Genomic DNA, 20,313 nt, shown 5'->3' on the forward strand with positions numbered 1-20,313 from the left:
TGAAAACATCTGACTTCTTCTTTTTTTTTTTTTTTCAGCTCCTTCCTGCAATGGCCCAAGACTGTAATTACAGGTTGGATTGGTTGGAAGTTGGTTGCTCTCTACCATGTAGGGGAAAGGTCAAGACTATGAACATTGCTCTTCATCAGACGCCTTACTGGAAGCAGAGAGGAAGGATGAGGGTTCCTGTGGTAATCTCATGATTCTCTAGAAGCAGGTGCTCTCCTACCCTCATTCTGTTTGAGGGAGCCTGGTCAGCTGCTTGGAGTCCAAGAGCTAGCGGGAGAGGAGACAGTCTGAAAGCAGGAACCATCAGAAGTCATCCTTAGTGCCCATAACATAGTACCCCTCACCAGGACACTGCTCTGTCTGACACTGAAGTATTGGCAGGGTCGGGCAAGGTGCCAACAAGTGGGTTTTGTCTATCCCTAAATGATGACTGCTTGAGATCTCACCTGCTCTGCCTTCCTTCCTGAGATTCCAAGAGAAATTGCTTGGAAGTGTATTAAATGCAAACTAAGTCAGATGTAAGCCATGGTGTTTTTCTGTTTGATCTGTTAAGAGGTAATTTGGAGACTACTTCTGCATACTTGTTGAACAGAGACAGAGTGGCTTTGGTAATTCATCATAATTGAGTAAGTGACTTAACTTCCACAGAAAGCAGAGGATAATTTGGGAAGTCACTGGCTTTGGAATGCTGTATGTTCATGTACTTTATGGGTGTGCCCATATCATTTGTGTGGGTATAAATGTCAATGAGTTTGTGTGTGTGTATGTGTGTGCATGCGTACTCATGTATACGGGTGTGTGTGTGTGTGTGTGTGTTCCTGTCACACTTCCTGCCAGAGTTCAAATTTGAATGTCCGCTGAAAACCATGTGTTAAAAACTTGGTCCTCAGCCTGATGCTACCGGAAGATGCATCTAGAAGTTCCTTCAGTAGGTGAGGTGTAGTGGGGCACGCTCTAGAAGAGGAAGGGGGAAATGGGTACATTTCTCTTTTTGTCTTTTCCATAAGGTGAGTGGACTTCTTTGGATAAGCACTCCTGCCATGCTGTTCTGTGTCACAGTCACAAGACAAGGAAGCCAATCAGTACCAGACTGAAACCCCCCAAACTGTGAGCCCTCCTTCAGACTGACTTGCCAGCACTCTTCTTAAAGCAGAAAGCTGACTAGCACACCCACCAACCTTCTATGAACGAGATTTGAGCTCTGTTCTACTAATCTTAATGCATTCTATAATTACATAGGGAAGTAAGGATATTTGGAAGTAGACCAGAGTGTATCTTGGTTCCGCCTTTATTAACTGCCATGCCTTGGACAAGTCACTTCACCTCTCTGGGCACTGATTTCTCATTTCTAAAAATAGGGATAATAACAGTCCTGACTTGATGGCACTCCTACAGGCTAGGAGGTTTCTGAGGGCAGGAACTATGTTTATATACTGTTCTGTCCTCAGCCAGAATGAGGTTTGAGCTGAGTGTGGCCTTGGAACTTAAGGTAATACTTCTATTCTGAATCCAATATTTCCCAATTGGCTGAGCAGCCTTGGAGAAATTACCTAATGTTCCTGAGCCTCAGATTTCATACCTATGGAATAGAGATTTTTTATTCCTCCTTGAAATGATTGCTGTGTGGTAAGGTGAGACCTACAAAGGCTTGTGTGGCAGATGGTTAGCACATAGGAGGCAGCTGGCAAAGCTTGCTTCTCTCAAAGTCTAGTCTCTGTCCTAGAGTGTTACCTTCACCAACAGGTATTGAATTTCCACTTGATCTGAAAATCTCGTATTTGGATCTTCACCACCACACCCGTCTTTCCCATTTCTTTCTTTCCTTTCCTTTCCCTGTGTTGCCCTCTCATTCGGCTCTGCTGTGACTGAGTTCCTCTGGACCAACAGTAGGCCCTGGATGCTCAGCCCTCTCACTAGCCTCGCCTCCCTCAACCTCTCCTTCCACAACCCTGGGCAGATCTTGTTCTCATGGACTGCTTCCAGCACAGGCTACTGCCTCAGCTCTGGCCTAACTGGCTGTGTGAGCCTTCTGGTAAACTCTGGCTTTACTATGGCAGAACAGTAGAGACAGAAAGAGGGACCTCAAAACAAACACAAGAAACTGGTTAACCCAAAAAGACGGAATGCGCTTCTCTAACAAATGGAACACGCACAAGAAATGGGTTTGCATACATGTACCTGCTCTTTGGAGTATATGCTCACTGCCAACCCCTTATTCCTCTCTTTTCTCTCCCCCATCTCTCGCTCTTGGTTTTTTATCTTTTTGGCTTTTCGAGACAGGGTTTCTTTATATGGTCCTGGCTGTCCAGGAATTTGCTATATACAAGTTGGCCTTGTATACGAAGGATGGCCTTGAACAGAGATCTGCCTGTCTCTGCCTCCCCAGTTGCTGGAGTTAAAGGCATGTGCCGGCACCCCTGGCCTCTTGATAGACTGTCCTTATTTCTGTTTCTAATCATGTGACCCATGCCCAATTCTTTGCCACAGGACACAAGAACCTAGATATGGATTCAAATCCCTGCCTCTCACAGCATCCCTAGTGCCAGCTCACTCTGGGTGGTAGCAACCACCAATGGCTCCTGGCTGTGATGGGATATTTCCAGAACTTTCTTGGTTTGAGGCTTTACACCTGTCATCTCTCTTCCTTCTGAGGATCTGCTGACTGGCACTCTTACTTCCTCAGGCCTCAGCTTACAGGCTGCCTCCTCAGAAAGCCCCCCTCCATGGCTTATGCAAAATAATACCACAATTGCTCCTGATCCCCTCCATTTCGGCTTCCTTCTTCTCACCTGTAAGTGATCCAGTATGAATTCATTCATTCATTCATTCATTCACTCTATTTTCAGTGACAGGGACTGAAGCCACATTCTCAATGTGTGCTAAGTCTGTGTTCTTAATTTATTCTTAATTGTTTCTCTCCCTTAGGTAGCTTGTGAGCATATAAAAACAGGTTGTGTGAGCCTTCTGCAGACCATGACACATAGTAGGTGCTTAGACAAAACACACCATGGTTTGAATGTGTGTGACCACTTATGAAATAGTAGGGAGGGGCCTACAGGATGTGTTAGGCAATTCCAGGCCTATATGGTCCACTGGGCAAATGACAAGGCCTTAATGAAGTCAGGTCCCCCTAAAGGCTTCTGTGGAAGTCCTACTGTGTGCACAATAGGTTCAGGAGCAGGGTCGTGGCATCAACACAATGAAAAGCACAGTTCCTGCTGGCTTTTGTGCTCTGTGGCTCCTATAACAATTACAAGCTTGGTAGCTTAAATAGTAAAAATTTATTTTCTCACAATTACTAGACACCAGGACATCTGAAACTAAGGTGTTAGTTAGCAGGGCTGAGCTCCTTTGGTGGCCTCTCCCCTGTGGAGAGTTGTTTCACTTTCAGCAGCATAACTTTGAAAGTGTTTTCACTGTGTCTCTCTGTATCCCAAATCTCTTTCTTTCTCTGATAAGAACACACGGTTGAATAGAAAGCTTGTTCTGAACCTCAAGTGATCTCTCTTTGAAACCCTTCCTGCTCCAAAGACCCCACTTCCAAATTAGGTCCCCTTCATAAGGACTGGAGCTGAGGACCTGGCTGTATTGTTTAACTCACCACGGTGCCTTCCAGGAATGTCTTGTCTGAGAGTGGGACAGGCACAGCTTAGCAATCAGTGTCCCAAGCAAGAGTGAGACCAACCATTATGGCCTTAGGCAGAGATTATTCAGTATATTTTAGTCAAGATTCATGCGCAGAGACTTTGCTGGGGAGCAGAGATGACAAAATGTAGCCTCTGCCCTGGGAGAGTTCATGGGAGAAACGGAAGTAAGTCTGCCAGTGGGCCCTGGAGAGGTGGAGGTCGGCCCTGAAGCCCTGGGAGATGAACCGGGGAGAGGAGTAATGAGAAGGGTCTGAGGGGAGGGGTTCAGAGAGCTTCTTGGAGGAGGTGTATGAAACACCGAGGCTCCAAGACTGAGAGAATAGGAACCAGCTAGGCCAGAAAGCAGGGAAGGATGAAGGCACAGAGAGTAGTAAGACTGGATACATAGAGGTGGAATGGGGACCCGAGAAAAGTGGCTGCTGCATTCCCCTCCAGGTCGCACTGGGGAGCCACAGAAAGACCTAGAGAAGGAAATGATATCCCTGGACCTGCATATTAAAATAAAAAGAACAGAAAGCCTGCTGAGGAAAGTGATTTTCTAGAGGTTTGAAATTATATTTGTGATTTTTTTTAGAAAGTTTAACCTATGTACAGAAAAGTGCTCAAGTCACAGAAGTGCAACAGAAAATGTCCTCACAGACATACCCACAGGCCCACAGACCAGCCTGAGGAAGGATATTTCTCAGGAACAACTGCAAATGAAGCGCCCCTGTATGTGAGGACAGCCCTGGGGTTGGGGGAGCAGGGACTAAAAGCTACAAATGCTAAAAGCTCTGCAGTACAGACCTGACCCATAGGTCCTTCTCTTAAGCCTGTAAGAGAGTGTGTGGCCCAGGACTGGACTGAACTGGAGCTCCCAGCATGGTCTGGGGTGGAGAGATTGAGGAAGGACTCTGTGTGAGCAGGGCAGATCACTGGACTCTGCTTTTCTTGGCCTCCACTTTCTCTTCAACAGTCTGACAATAGAATTACTGCCCTCCTTGTGATCGGAGTCTAGGGGGCTGACTTGGGGATGAAATGAAAATGTGTTTATGGTTTAGGGGTAGGGCCCAACCCAGGACAGCATGTAGGCAAAAGCAGTGGCCAGGAATTGACTCCAGATTCCTTGGGGCTGGAGCTCTCTCTATACAAAAGAAGGAAGTTGGAGAAGACTTTTAATTCTTTTCTATTTTTTTTCTCCTTAGATTGTCTTTTTAGAATCTTAAAACCCTGATTCTTTTGTCTAATTGGGGGACTTGAAGCAGTCTGTGGGAAATGAATGGCATATTTGATAATTAGGTATCCAGTGTTGGATGCTCGTCCTAGTTACTGTGATAAACACCGTGACCGAAATCAACGGGGAGGAGAGGGGTTATTTGGATGTCAGGGCAGGGATGCAAGGCAGGAACTGAAGGAAAGACCGTGGTGGAGGAGCGCTTCTTACTGGCTTACTTCCTCTAGATGCTCAGCTACGTTTCTCATAGAGTCCTGGCCCAGGGATGACAATACCCACAATGGCTTGGACCCTCCCATATTAATCAGAAATGAAGAAAATGTCCTCACAGATATGCCCGCAAGCCAGTCTAATGAACGCTATTCCTCAAGTGAGGTTCCTTCCCTCCTCCCAAGTGACTCTCTCCTCAACTTAACAAAAAACTAACCAACATAGCACACCTTTACTGAGGCCTGTCATGTGTGAGACCCGCCCTGCACAGCAGACCACTTGGGAAACTTCCAGGTTAGTATAATATTGTTCCAAGGAATCTCTTCATGTCTGATGGCTGAAGAACTTCCGGGGCCTCAGAGAGAGCAGCAGTAGCTCAGAGTCTACTGGCAGGCACATTAAGGGCTAAAATACTGCTTAGGTAAATACACCACTGCAAGTACCTGTAGTCAGCTCTTAGTGGTCACCCTAGAGTGGGTAGCAGTTGGTTGGAGTCCAGGAAGATTGTGGGAGCTCCAGCAAAGGGTATGTGTAATTGCCAAACCGTTCTGTTTGTTAAGACATCTGTGGATAGCAGGATCTGTCCCTACCTGCCTGGTTCTCCGGGGAGGGGGAGGGGCAGTCAGTCACTAGAACAGAGATGGTCTCACACACCATGTTCTTTCCCAGGCTGGAGTAAGTACAGATGCTAGACTCAAGGGGAGAAGAGTGGTCAGGGAACAGTGCCAGTGCTGGTTGGCATCTGGGTCAAGCCCAGAAGACTCATGGAAGTCTCGGAGTGCCATCTGCATCTCATCAGAGGGGCTCTGGGTTGACTTGAGTAGTCAGGCAACTCTGGCAGGCACTGGCTTTAAGGCATTGACTGAGTTGGATTTGAGAGCCCTAGATAGAATATCGGGCTAAACACTACATTTTTCAGAACCAGTTTTTCACCTGCTAACAATATCACAAGTGTGGAGGTTTATACATAGGCATATATGCTGTTTTTAGGTACTGTAATTCTTACTAAATAGTATTTGTAACTTATATTAGGATGGGGGGTGCCAGGGGCTGTGTCTGTGTACATCAATTCCTAGTAAAATGACCAGCAACTTCTCAGACTCTTTAGGCTGGGACTAATGAGGGGAAGTTTGGGTCAAGCTGGTATGCCTGGCGCCTACAGCTGTGTCTCAAATACTGAGGAATAAACGAATTCCACTACTTGGGTTTTCTTCAGGCCAAGCCCACTGAAATAAAGAAGCTGAGGTTTCCAGAAAAGTCTGCTCCTCCGGTGTAGTTGGCTGGTTGACTGACGGTGGTCCAGTGATAACGTTATTGGCCTCTGGGTCGCTTTACACCCCGGTGGATCTCTGAAACTGCTGTGGCCCCTTTCATCCAGCCCACTTTCTTCGTGGGACTTAAAATTGAGCACAGATCATGGAAGATTTTCATCATGGTCCTGGGAGTTGGACTCCTAGTACCTGCTATGGCTACATTAGGGTCCACCTGGCTTATTGGCTGGTAGCTAGTTCCCTTGGGAACCAGAACAATCTTCCTGCACATTGAGTAATCTGCTTCCTTTCCCTGCCCGGGGCAAGAGTCGGCTCAGGGAAAGTGAAGAAACCAGTTTGGGGCAGCACTAGGGTGGGCGTGGGCTGGGCACTGCCAGGAACTCTGCGGCAAGACCAGTTTCCATTGCTTCCGGACCGGATGCAGGGCTGCGATCCGGGCGGAGACCAGAGAATTGCGCCCGTGAGCGCACCTGTAAGTCCTTCTGAACAGCATTAGTCAGGGACGGTAGGATGGGACCAGCGTTTCTGGGTCAGCAGACACTAGGGCGCAACTTCCGGTTACTAAATCGGGCGAGTGGGTGGAGCCAGTAAGTTGTGGGCCGGTGGATGGGCAGTTGAATAACCCTGCCGCGGTGTGTGTAGCAGAGGGGGCGGGGACGGGGGGCGCGGGTGGTGGGGTAGGGGTGGTGGCGGAACCCAAAGGCACTGCCACCAGCACCTCTTCTGAGTATAACCATTGACTGGGTGGGGAAAAAACAGCGTTAAGTTTCGACTCGCCTGGCTTTTGTATTCTTGGGCAAGTGACTTAGTTTATATGGCACCACGCTTTCTCAGATGTAAAACGAACGAATCAATGAGATAACAGCGCAGTAGTAGCCATAGTAGTAGTAGGTGCTCAATAAAACGAGGTTCCCTTCTAACATGCCAGCACTCCCTGCCCTACAGTCCCGCCCACAGGCAGAACTAGGACGGAAGGTTTTGAGAGGCAGGTGGCCTGGCCTGGAGACGATTCAAGAGCCATTTTAGCCTCGGGTTGCCTGTCTAGCCAGCAGGATGGGGCATGAGGGCGGGTCCCTAAGGTCGAATTTCGGTCGGGTTTCTGTGATCCTGGTAGGGAGTTTCAGTGCATTCTTTCACGTACTTACTCGTAGATTCTTATCAGGCTGCTGCCTTTTGCCTCCCCCAGTGGCCCTACAGCGTTTCATCCATACAAGGCCAGTTTCCACCCTTAGCTCTGTATGTAAACAAAGCCAGGGCTTTTAGCGGCAGGTCCCCACAGGTCTAGCTCTCTGTGCCAGGTACGCTGGAGGTAGAGCCAAAGTCTGGCTCTGTGACCCCGGAACCCGCTCTGCTACCAAGTTCCCACTGGCCCAAACTTTTAGCCAATAATGTGGATGATAATGTTGTTCTCATTCTTCTACCCTGCGTGTTGTCAAGGACGCTGCAAAAGTACTAAGCTGGTGTAGGGAGTCTGGGTAAAAAATGGTCTAGGATGAGATGGACCCTCTGAAGTGCCGTGGGTGTGTCAAATGAGAATTGAACCGTAGCATAAGCCGCCGGCTGATTCTCCGGAGACAGTCTAGTCCTCAAGTTACAAATATACCATCTTATTAAAATAGTAACGAGGACTATAGAACTCAGAATGATTTTAGCTGAAAATAAGAGACAGCAAAGACAATCCTGGCAGTTTCTACATGTTCCTCCACTCCTTAAACATACTTTGTTGCCCAGTCTGAGGCCTCAGCCACATCCACTGAGAGGTGAGCAGAAAGAGAGAAGCATTGAGATTTCAGACTCTCTTCTCAGGTTCTTTGGTGCCCGGAGTGAGGGTAGGGGTGGGAGGACCCAGGACTGAGGACTCTGAGCAAGGACAACAGCTGAGGCTCAGTGCTATGAGCTTTGCTGGTTCCAGAAAGTTCCCTTTGTGGGAACCTGCCTACTTCCTCCTCTCAGTCCTCCTCAGTATAGTGTGTGTGTGTGTGTGTGTGTGTGTGTGTGTGTGTGTGTGTGTGTGTGTGTGTATGTGGTGGGTGGTGGTGGTGGTGGATGTCACTGCTCTTGGCTGGTTAAATACGGTGAAGCCTAGAGTAACAGTCTTATCCCCAGTCCCAGGGAGTGAGATAGGGCCTGCCTGCATTTCAGCCTCCTTAGGACAGTCACCAATTCTATGGTCTTGAGAACATGACTTAATTTCCCTCAGTCTTAATTTCTGAAGCCTTAAACTGGGGGTTGGCAACATTTACCTCATATAATTGTTTTGAAAACTGAATGCATACACATCTATAAAGCCTAGGACGTTTAAAAAACAATTAATTAATGGAGTGTTCCGTTTCGCTTGTTATTGTTAGGCAGGTCTAAGTAGGGCTCTCAGGCCAATTAAGAACCGGATGACCCTGCCAGGTGCACTTTCTTCAGACACTGGGTGGTGGTGAGACAGGGTGAGCTGTGGTGTCTGGCAGGTTCACCAGCTATGTGCACAGGCTGGAAAGCATTGGCCAGCACCGTCTTAGCTCTTTCCACCCAACCAGTTTATTTAATTCTACAATTACACTAGGAGACAGGTCTTACTAGTATTCTATTTCACTAGGGGGAAATTGAGGCATGGAGCAGTTATGTGACTTGTGTAAATGCCACATAGCTACAAAGTAGGAGAATATCCTGGTGCCCAGAGGCTGAGAGGAGCTATGCAAGGAGATGGGGTTGCAGTAGTGGCCTGATGCATGGCCACCTCCTCAGTAAGCCCAGGGACTTCTTTCTTCGTATAGAGGTTTCAGGAAGCCTCACACTTTAACACACTCTACATAAGGCACCTTGCGCACAGTAGGTGCTTAGTGGTGCTAGCCTCTCCACCTGTATATTTTGGTTACTTGGGGAATAATTGTGTCTCTACTGCTGTGCCTCATGGAATCCGATGGATGGGTCTGGCTCATGCTCAGGTTCTGGCCTTTCGTACTAACTGCCTCTAAGAGATGGACGCATTCTCCCTCCCTTTCCCTCTCTCTTTGGAGTCCTGTTCTAATCCTCGTGGCCAGAGCTCTGAAGCATAGACTGTGGGCTGTCCGGCAGTGCAAACAGAAGCACTCCTCGATGTTTGTCGCATAAATGTTCGATCATCTCAAGGTCGGCTTTTCCATTTGACGTTTCCAGTTAGATGCAGGAAGTCAGGGTTGGGAAAGCAGAATGGATAAGATTTTTCAGGATAATTTTTAAAGAGCTTTAATGTTTAAAAGATTTTTAAGCTAGGAGGGGTTCTTAACAACACACTGTAAGCTCCCATCATTCACGGAGACTGCATTCTGAGGGTCAAACCATCTTTGCATCTCCTTATAAACTTGATCAGATATGGGGCGGGAGTAGGTAGAATGCCAGCCCGTTCAATGCCGAGGGGTATTTGTCCAGCTTTGTATGTCGGGAACTGCCATGTTCCAGGAGTTTGCTCATTTGAAATAAGCCCACGAGCCTGTGACACCATGTGCTGTGAAGGAGGGGTCTGATCCTACATCCACTCCAAGACTTTGTTCACTCTGCACAGGGACAAAATGCAAAGTCTGAGCTGCAGTTGGGGAGCAGCAGCAGCTTGCAAGTCTCCCAGCATCTCCCTGCTCTTCCTGAGTTGCAGACCTCCGAACTGAAGGTTCAGAAGAGATTTCAAGATCACCTCAGCCAAGGTTTCTCAGTCACTTGTTTACCCAAGTTGCCCTAGATAAATGCCTCACAGCCACTTTTAATGACCTTCAAACTCCAAATAAATGTCATGACTTAAGCAAGCAGAAGCAGAGGCCTGCGGTTTCAGTGCTTTCTCTTCAAACACCAGCCCCCTCAGAGCTTCTGTGCGACATCTTCCCCCCATCCTTGCCAATAGCAGCCCAAGGGAGAGGGAGGGTGCTTCTTTCCATCTTCTTCTCTGTGCTTTGTTTCTTAGGAGGCGAGGCCCAGAGAGGTTGGAATTGGTGACACAATCGGTTTTTGGACTTGGGTTTGTCCAACACCTCCAGGGATGCCTTTGCCATCACTTCTGTTTTCGTCCCAACTGGTCTCTCTTATGTGTGCTCTCCTAGCACAGGGACCACACACAGGAATCTGCCTTTGTCACCTCTCTGTCCCAGAATTCCTCATCCTTCCATGCCTCAGTACAGGTTGCTCCTCTGCTTGGAGCCTTCTCTCCCTCCTCCCCGGGTTTATTAGTTAGCTAGATTCACCGGAAAACTTCCCGGCTCTACTGCATCCAGATGGAGACGACTGGTCTTCTGCTTGTGTAGGGCCGTCTCTCAAACGCTAACGCTTCCAGTGTTGTTTACAAATCTCTCTTAATTGCTTATGACCTCCGTAGGCATCTTGACATGCACATGTATTACCCGTGCCACCCCCTCCAAACCACCCCCTCCACACCGCATCACATCTCCTAATACACACACTCCATGTCCCATTACTTCTCTACATCCCCCAACACCACACATATAAAACATACACACACACACACACACACACACACACACACACACACACCACACCACGTAAGTCACCCATTCCTATACATCCTACAGCACATATACCACACATCCCTGCACACTTCCACATGCTGCCCCTGGCTTATCATTTGGTTTTACTTTTCCATTTTTCTTTTGTTTGTGGAGATAGGGTCTTTCCGGGTAGTTCTGGCCAGCCTCAAATGTGCTGTGTAGCTCATGGCGTCCTCAAAACTTGACTTCCTATTGTCTCAGCCTCCAGAGTGGGCTACTGCACATAGCCAGTAACTTACTTTAATTTTTTTTAGTCGTCACCGAGGCTATATCTTCTTAAGGGCAGCTGTCCTGCGTTGGAGCAATAGAGGGTGACTGCTGGCTTTTGAGGTTGACTGCAGATCTCCCAGGCTCCTAGCATCCTTCCTGGTAATCCTCCAGAGAGCTTTTATCTGATAACTAAGTGCAGGGGAATGTAAGTTTTCTTCCTTCATTCTTAGTTTATTATCAAGAGTAGACACAGTCCCTTACAATCATTTAGGGTTTAGGAGTAAAACAGACAAACTATCTTCTTTTGTAAAGTTTACTTTCTCTTGGAGGAGAACAGTAGGTCAATAAGGACCATGTGTGGCAGTTCAGATAATCATGCACAGAACCAAGAAGACTCTGACAAGATGGCTACCTCGAGGGATCATTTACATGAGGAACTCAGGACAGGCCCTCTGAGAGAGTGCCACTTGCCCTGGATGCAGTTGAGGTGAAGTGGGATAAAGACTTGGAGGACATGCATTTGAAGTAGATAGAACGGCAGGTGTGTAGGCCATGGACTGGGAACACACTGGGCACGGGGCAGCAGCGGAATGGATGAAGTGTTCACACAGGCAGGATCAGTCACAGACACTGGTGATTTGGGGCGGGTCAGTGTCAACACAGAGGTCCTGCTATAGACTTCTGAATGTCATGGTAGAGTAAGTCCCCTACTATAGACTCAGGGAGACAAGACACCTGTTGGTCTTCAAGAACAGCAGCTGGCAGCAGCTACTGAAGATATCCCACAATGTCCTCTACTCCAAAGAGAGCCCCAGGCTCAGCAGGTAAATGTGCCTGACACTAAGCCTGCTGACCTGAGTTTAATCCCCAGATCCTACATGGAGGAAGGAGAGAGCCAACTCTGATCAGTTCTTCTCTGGTCTCCACACAGGTGGTATGGCATATGTGCCCTCCCCCCATCAAAATGGCTGTAATTAGAAAGAAAAATGAAGTATATTTTAAGAAAGCGAATCCCCATAAAATCTGGGTGGAAATGACATCTGAAAGGCTCAGACCAATCAAGGGGCCACTCTGGAAGTTTACGTGTCTCTGACTATGGAAAGTCAGTAACTATTGTTACACTGTCATGGGTATGGGGCCCTGGACAGGAAGGAGACAGTCAGGGTCTCGGCCTCTACTAGCTTGCTGCCTCTTGCCTTTGAGAGAGGATATCTATGCCCCGAAAAGGATAGGTTAGCAGTATGAAGTCAGGAAGACCTAGGTTCTCCCTCCCTCATTCCCTCTCTCCCTCCCTCCTCCCTCCCCTCTCCTTCCTTCCCTTCCTTCTACTTCCTTTCCTCTTTCCCTCTCTGCATACCTCTGCAAAGCTAGTCAAGCTTCCATGTGTTACTTCACTGCACTGAGCCTCATGCCTCTCCTAGACCCAGAAGCAGATGAACTTTGCCTTGTCTCTCTGGGACTCTGATACTTTTTCATCCCTGAAGCAATGACCATGAGAACAAGTTTGGTTTTTGTTTGTTAGTTAGTTAGTTTGTTGTTGTTGTTTTTTCAGAATTCTCACCAATTAACCAGACAATGCATACATGCTATTCCTGCTTTATAAGTCACTCACTTTTGCTTGCTTCATCCTGGTGCATCCAGGGTCCTGGGTGTGGAATGCTGCAGAGGAGCAATTGTATAGCTTTTTAAAGAATTGGTGGAATACTCCAAGTTAGAGCATGGGGAGAGGGTATAACCTGAGGCCGGGTTGTTGTTTGTTTTTTGTTTTTAAAGATGTGATAAGTTAGATGCTCGCACCTAGAATCCGAGTACACTAGAAGCTAAGGAAGAAGGATAGACACTCAAGGTCAGACCGGGCTACATAGTGAGACCCTGTCTCAAACAACAACCAAAAGAAGCTATGTGGAGGTAGAGCTAACTATTCACTCTTTATTGGCCAAGTGAACCAAGAGTCTGGGAAAGTTGTACATACTCTCCCTTCCTTCTTTCTTCCTGTGTATGTAGTCCAGGCTGGCCTCCTGTGTATCTCATTATGTAGCCCAGGCTGGCCTCAAACTTGAGCCACCCCTGCCACTGTCTCCTAAGTGCTGAGATTTTATCATGAAGCACTACAACAAGTGAGAATTGTGTTTTAATAGGAAGATTTGGTGGGAGCCATGGTGGGGAATCAGGGCCGCTGGAGGGGGTTGACTCTCAGTGGCAGGCCACTTCTAGGTGTTTGGTAGCCCTGTTTAAGTTTGATACTAAGAGGATAAGAGAATGCTTGCCCATTCCCCTATACTAGAGAGGACTCTGGGTGCTCCGTTTGAGGCCTGAGTATAGTCCTCCTTTCTTGTGTTCCCCCTCATCCTCTCTGAATTCTGCTTCTTTATCTGTGAAGCAGAGGTCCATGATTCCCTCCTCGGGTTGTGCCCTAGCGACTCTGACTCTGGACACTTGCACCTGTTTGTTATGTGAGCCCCAGGAGTGCAGGTGACAAAGCCACAGGGGCCTACAACTAACTAGCGTGACTTCAGTTAACCACTGTCACCTCACTAAAGCACCCACTTTTTATCTGGAAGTGGAGATAAGCCTGCCTCTCAGGGATGAGAGTCATCTTAAAGAGTGCTAAGAGAGGGCTATGATAATACTGTCTTCTTCCTTGTCTCTTGGTAGTTAGTCTATCTCTTCTCCCCTAGACACCCCTGGGGTTCCTCTGGGTGCCTACTGGGGTGCTGGGTGCCACGATGCTGTTTCTCAGCAACACTCCCACCCTTCCTAGTAGCCTGCAGGCTCACATGTCTGCATTCTCATTGGAAATGCCCTAGCACAAGAAAGCACTCAGGGCCACGGAAGCTCAGGCCTGTGTGAGCAATCTCACATCTCCAGTCAGCTTTTGCAGGGTTCCCAGAACGGCATGTCCACTCAGAACCTGGGGCTGGCGCAGCTACACATCCTTTTCAGGAGAGCACAGCCTCGAGGCAGCAGGAACTCAGGGTGACTCAGCTTCACATGTGACAAACAGCCTGTGAAGTAAAACAGACCAGAGCTCCAGCACGGCTGCCTTCAGACTTTGGGGAAGGAAGTGGGAGGCACGAGAGGTAATGGACAGCGTTGAACTCACACGTCACCTCAGGAGGCTAATAGATACCAAATGCATGCTCTGCTGAAGCCTTACCACAGCCACCTGAGTGTGTGATGGTCTGAGAGGTCAGGCCTCTCACAGGGGATCATAGTCAGTAGATCAGGGATCTGAGCAGAGCCATCTGACGTAGACACCCTCGTTCTTCCCTAACAACATATCAGGAAAAAAAAGTCTTTTCCCCCAACCCCACTTCCTGTGGCACTTCAGAGTTCCCTGTGTGTAGTTAAAAAAAAAAAAAAGAAAGAAAAAAGAAAAGAAAAGAAAAAAAGGTAAAATAAAAGACTGACCCATTGAATTTTATTTTTCAAAGTTTGCATCAAATAATGTTCCTAGGTCCTTTTACCATTTACACCCAGGGCTGTCTTTCCCCTCACATCCTTGGTTTATGATAGCCAGGGAGTGCACAGCGAGTGCTGGGGCAGGAGCCTGTGGAGTGGGTGCCACCATTATAGGGCTGTGGAAGGGCGAGTAGCAGAATCACTTCCATGGCTCTGTCCAGCACTAAAATCAAAGCCACAACCAACCCTGCTTTGGGGTTCAGGGGTTGGGAACACCACTCTCAGGGAACACTCAGAGGAGGTGTGGCCTGGCAGGAAGCATTAGGCTATGCCAAACAGGAAAGGGGAGGGCAGGCCAGGGAGGGACTGAAACGTCACCAGGATGCGTGCCAAAGTTGGGTGGGCCTAAATACTAGGGCAGAGCTGCTGGGCACATGACTCTGTTGAAAATCTCCCAGGGAATAACCTCTAATCCCTGCCTTTTTGAAAGGTTTGGGGAAGGCTCCAATCTGCCGTCTGCCGGTCTGGGATATGGGGGGAATCCTATGCTGGCACATAGCCACAGGGACATTTCTCAGGGAAAGCCTTTGGCCCAGTAAGTCTGTTTTCTCTTTTCTTTGGAGACTAGGATTTCGAACGTGTTCAGGAAAAATGTAACATACAAACAAACAGCCTTGGCCATCTGTGTCTCCCCCTTGGAGCCAGGGCAAGCCTGGGGAAATGGGGGTACTTAGCCTCCCTGGGCTCTCTAACTGTAGGCCATCCCTTTGTAGCCAGTCTCTGGATGGATTAGTTGCTTTTGCACAATGTTATTCCAGGTGATTTCAATGTAAAGCACTCTTTCCTTTTTCTGTGGGTCAGAACCCCTGGTTTACTTTTTAAGCTATAGTCAAAATGTCTGCCAGCCCTTAACTTCTGCCTGTGAGCTTAGCAGTTGGTGTTTCATGTTACTCTCTGCATAGCAAAGTGTTCGGGACAGAACCTGGTGCACAGCAATGCTCAGTGGAGGATGCCTAAGGTCCCTATGAATTACCTTAATTCTGTTGTGTGCTCATGGCAGATAGGGTTTGTCTTGTGCATTGCAGACACTGCATGAGAAGTCTGTGGGCTTCAGGAGGGTAGGGACTGTGTGTTTACTCTGCAGTGTCTCCAAGCACATGCCTATCCAAAGGGAATTCCAAGGGTGGCAATCTGGTCACTCAAGCTGGTGAGCCAGTGCAGTGACTTATGTCTAGAATTCCAAAATCAGTTCGGAGTCACTGTAGGCTAAAGAATAGAGAATCAGGGCAGAGTGTAGATCTTGGCTTGCTTCTTCTTCAACTGTCTACTACCTTTATGACCTTGGAAAGATTGATCTTTTTGAACCCTAAATACCTATTTTCCAAAGAACAAAGATCATAGCGTCTGCTTGTCTGTTTCACAGGTTTGTTGTGGGCACCAGTGAGCGTGCACAGACGGTGTGCCAGTTGTGGGAATCCTCCTGGCGTCCCTGGCCATTGCCACTGCTGTGATTTAGAGTGAAATGTCTCTTATTGGCTCCTGGGTTGGCACTTGTTTTCCAGCTGGTGGTGCTGTTTGGAAAGGTCATGGAACCTTGAGGAGGTCTTGTTGGGGTAGGTAGTCACAAGGGTGAGACTTGAGGGTAGATAGCCTGGTCACACTTCCTGCCTGCTCTCTGGATCTTGATGGTAGATCAGTGTGACTAGCCGCCACATGCTGCAGTTGCCCTGTCTTCCCTTCTGTGGCTGACTGAATTCTTTCTTCCACTGTGACCAAGAAGAAACCATTCCTTCTTTAAATTGCTATTGCCACAGCCATTTGAAGAGTAAATCAAACATACAACTGCCACATTTGCCAGAATGCAACCTGTGGATGCTGTCATGGGTGGATAGCAGCCACTACATGTGCTCCAAATGCATATTCTTTAAGTTTTGGAATAGTGTTTCTCTTCTAATCGTACATGTTAAGTAATGACTTTAACCTTTGAAAGCTTCTTTTGACTGGGCCACTTTCCAGCTTTAAAATGTTGACCTTACATTTCAGAGTACAGTTCATAGGTGTCCTGTAAAAGGGAGAATCAAACACTCACAGTATTTGCTGTTTGTTGTCATGTGATCAAAGAGGGGAGAAGCCAGGGGCTATCTGAAGGTATAGAAAAAAGTGTAAGTCACAGCCCTAACTCTGGAAGAATTCACAGTATGGTTTGTTAGCCAGAGCTGAATGCTTGACTTGTAGGCAAAGCACATTTTATATATATATAAAAGGTGGTTTGTGAAGACTTTACAGAGAAATGGGCTTTGTTTGGGGTTTCTATTTCTGCGAAAAGACACCATGATCCCCCACTTCCCAGCTCTTAGAAAGGAAAACATTTGATTGGGGCTGGCTTACAATTTCAGAGGTTCAGTTCAGTATCATCATGACAAGTAGTGTGGCGGCGTGCAGGCAGGCATGGTGCCGGAGAAGGAGCTGAGCGGTCTACATCTGGATCTGCATATAGCACCAAGTAAAAAGACTGAGCCACTAGGCCTTTCTTGAGCATCTGAGACCTCAAAGCCTGCCCCCACAGTGACATACTTCTCTGACAAAGCCACACCTGTTCCAGGAAAGCCATACCTCCTAGTAGTGCCACTCCCTATGGGCCACGCTTTAGAACACGTGAGTCTACAGGGGACATTCCTCTTGAAATCACCACAGTATTCAGCCTTACAAAAGACTGATGCTTACTCTGTAATCCCGAGAACGTAATTCAAAAGCCAGGTCAGTGCCACTGGACACTGCTAACAGAGATATGGGTAGGATTACGGTTTTTCTTTTTATTTCTGAGCATAAAACATTCAAACATTTTAGTAATGTACCCATTTTAAAATGTCCGAATTTTCAAAGCTGCTGACATTCTGGGGTTGCTGCTTTCATGATGAGAACATGAAATATATATTTTTCATCAGACATGGTATTCTTTACCTAAAAGATGTTACAGAGAAAGCTGTTTACAGAAAGCGTTCATTTTTGTAGCTTCCACATTATGATAGCAAGTGACAAATCAGCTAGGCCAGGGTACAGTGTGAGGCAGTATACTTCAGTAACCCAACAAAGAAAACTTTAAAAACCACTTAGTAAACTGAAAATGAAGCTGTCGTGTATAATAGCAGTCTACAGGGACAGTCATAGTCAAAAGTCAATCATAGTCTGCACGTTTATGTCGAAGAATTAGAATGAACGAGAAACAGGCAATTGAATATCTAACCAAGGAATGTAGAGATTGAGATGCAAAATAAAACTAAGACAAGCAGAGAAACAAACCTAAAATATGTAAAGGGTTAAAAAGCTAATTAGAAAACAAACAAAATTATAGATTTTTATAGGTTAAAAAAAAACAGTAGAACCCTCTAGAAAACTTGTTGGACAAGAGAGATAGAGATAGAGGGGGAGACGGAGGGAAAGAGAGAGGGAAGGAGGGAGGAGAGGGAGAGGGAGGAAGGGAGGGGGAGAGAGAGAGAGAGAGAGAGAGAGAGAGAGAGAGGGAGAGAGAGAGAAGAGAGCACAAGAGAGCGAGAGAGCGAGAGAGCATTAGATTACTGGTAACTGAGAAGTTTGTAAATTGCCTGTCTCTTACCTCTCTTAGTCACTGAACAAACCCCATGTGCCACACATTTGTGTTTCCAGTTTTTCTAATGATCAAACTGAGGATCCAAAAACCTAGTTGACTTTGGGATGCCATACAACCAGTGGTAAAGACTAAGGAGAAGGCATCCTTGTTCCCAAGCAGGTTGTGAGGGTTGCTGGGGTTCCTCGTCAGCCCTCAGCATGTCGTGCGTGTCCGCCTTCATCATTACACAGTATCGTCTGTGGTAATCCATCCTCACCCACGGGTCTCTCTGGGAGTGTCTGCAGAGAGGTTTGGCTGAGGAAGGAAGACCCACCCTGCCATGGTGGCGTCCTTTGGATTGGGTCCTGGACTGAAGAACAGCAAAAAAGACCTACACACAAGCGTTGGTTACTGTGCTTCCTCCCTGCAGAAGGCATGGCTAGACAGCGTGTACTCTCACTCCTGTGCCATTCCCACCTTGATGGACGAATCTCTTCTTAAACTGACCCCAAGTCTTCCTTACACTGCGTTTGTCAGGTATTCTGCCCAGCGACGGGAGAGGTCACTTAAGATACTCCCATGTGTCCTCATGTTATCTTTCCACTCTGCATTGATCTCTGTTTTCTCCACTTCCAAGATGGATTAGTGTCCTGATACTGGAGAAACTTAAGTTTTTCAGTTACATCTGGTATTAACTATTTATGTAATGTTGTATTATGTATTTAATCTCAATCTGCCATTTCTACCTCTCCTTAGATCATTCAGTTCCCAGATAAAAAACACAAAACTTTCATATTTATAATCAGCCTTAATCAGCTCTGGAGCTGGGCAAATGCCTGTCCTCCAAGCCTTCATGTCTACGTCTATGTCCATAACCCCAAGGGATCACTTGCCATGTTCCTTGACTCTTCCATGCTGCTCTTGACTCCAATTGGCCAGTTCTATGTCCATGTTTTCATGATTCATCTACCTCACGGCATTTTCTCTTCTTTCCACCTTCTCTCTCTTTTTTCCTCTTTGTGGCTTCTCCTCAGACTCCAAGCCCAGGAACTGAAACCCCACCATTCTCTCTGCTGCTCAGCTGTAGGCTGTTGGTATCTTCGTCCAACAAATAGTTTTAAATTAAGGAGGAAGATCACATAGTATTACTTAGAGTATGTGCAGATTTTCTCCTCCCTGAAGCACACGGGTCAGTATTAGGCATTATAGTACATAACAACAGACCATACATCAACAGTCTAATACTATATTTTGAGCTCCACGTGGATATAAAATTTAGAGAGTTGAGACTTTAGCCCAAGTTAAATGAAAATAAATATATTTACTACTTGTAGTTTTAACGATCTTCATTCTGTATCCATCTAGTAAATCTGTGGATAGTGCTTAAAGTGGCCACCACACACACACACACACACACACACACACACACACACACACACAAGACCACTGCCCATATAATTAGGAGTTTACTCAAGAAACACGAGGCAGTGGGGATTAGTTTTATACTTCTGTTCCAATCAGGCACTTTACAAGGGAGGTAGAGTAGAACCGAGGACAGTGGCCAATATCCCCAAATCTTATTACCCTCGTTACAATGGAAGAAAGTCTTAGAAAATCTGAAGAGGGCAAGAGGAAAGGTATGTGAAAGGTACTTGAAGGGCCACCAGCTCTATGAGTCTGGGTTTGGCCGTGTCCCTAGTTAGAACACAACCAATTGGTAGAAACTATGGTGAATTTGTTTGTTTATATTGGGGGTGGGGAGGAATGGGGTGTACTGTTCATTTAACCCAGGTTCTTACATGTGCTAGGCAGGCACTGCACCATTGAGCTTCATTTGCAGGTTCAGAGGATTCTAGTTCAACTATGTTAGTGGAAGAGCCTTAATAACTAGAAATATCTAAAGGCATTAGCTGCTGCTGAATTTTACTACTTGCTAACCATACCAAACTAAGACCAGGCAAACTGATGAGTTGGCCACCCTTGTTTATGGAGTTTTAGGCTAAATTAAAAAAATTATTTATTTATTTATTTATTTATTTATTTATTTATTTATTTATTTCAGAGCTGAGGACCAGCAAGCGGTCTACCACTGAACTAAATCCCCAACCCCTAAAAATTTTATTTTTAATTTCTGCACATTTATGTATATGTACGTTTTGCCTGCATGTACGAGCCTCACATGTGTGTCTGAGGGGCCAGAAAAGGGTATTGAATCCCCTGGAGTTAAGAATGGTTGTGAACCGCC

At 46.8% G+C, this 20,313-nt stretch overlaps 1 long non-coding RNA gene across 49 annotated transcripts in view; it reads left to right on the forward strand.

Annotated features, from left to right (window-relative positions):
* The window catches only part of LOC100911221 (uncharacterized), a 51,675-nt gene that overhangs the window by 16,094 nt on the left and 15,268 nt on the right, over positions 1 to 20,313 (forward strand). For 42 of the 49 annotated variants that reach the window (XR_010051907.1, XR_010051904.1, XR_010051908.1 and 39 more), the window contains one exon: positions 39 to 20,313. This exon is cut by the window's right edge. This is a non-coding gene — a long non-coding RNA (uncharacterized LOC100911221). The remainder of the gene's footprint in view (positions 1 to 38) is intronic. The other 7 variants (XR_010051900.1, XR_010051901.1, XR_010051903.1 and 4 more) reach the window with 2 other exon arrangements.

Source organism: Rattus norvegicus, chromosome 5 (genome assembly GCF_036323735.1).
Source record: "Rattus norvegicus strain BN/NHsdMcwi chromosome 5, GRCr8, whole genome shotgun sequence".
NCBI classification, from domain to species: Eukaryota; Metazoa; Chordata; class Mammalia; order Rodentia; family Muridae; genus Rattus; species Rattus norvegicus.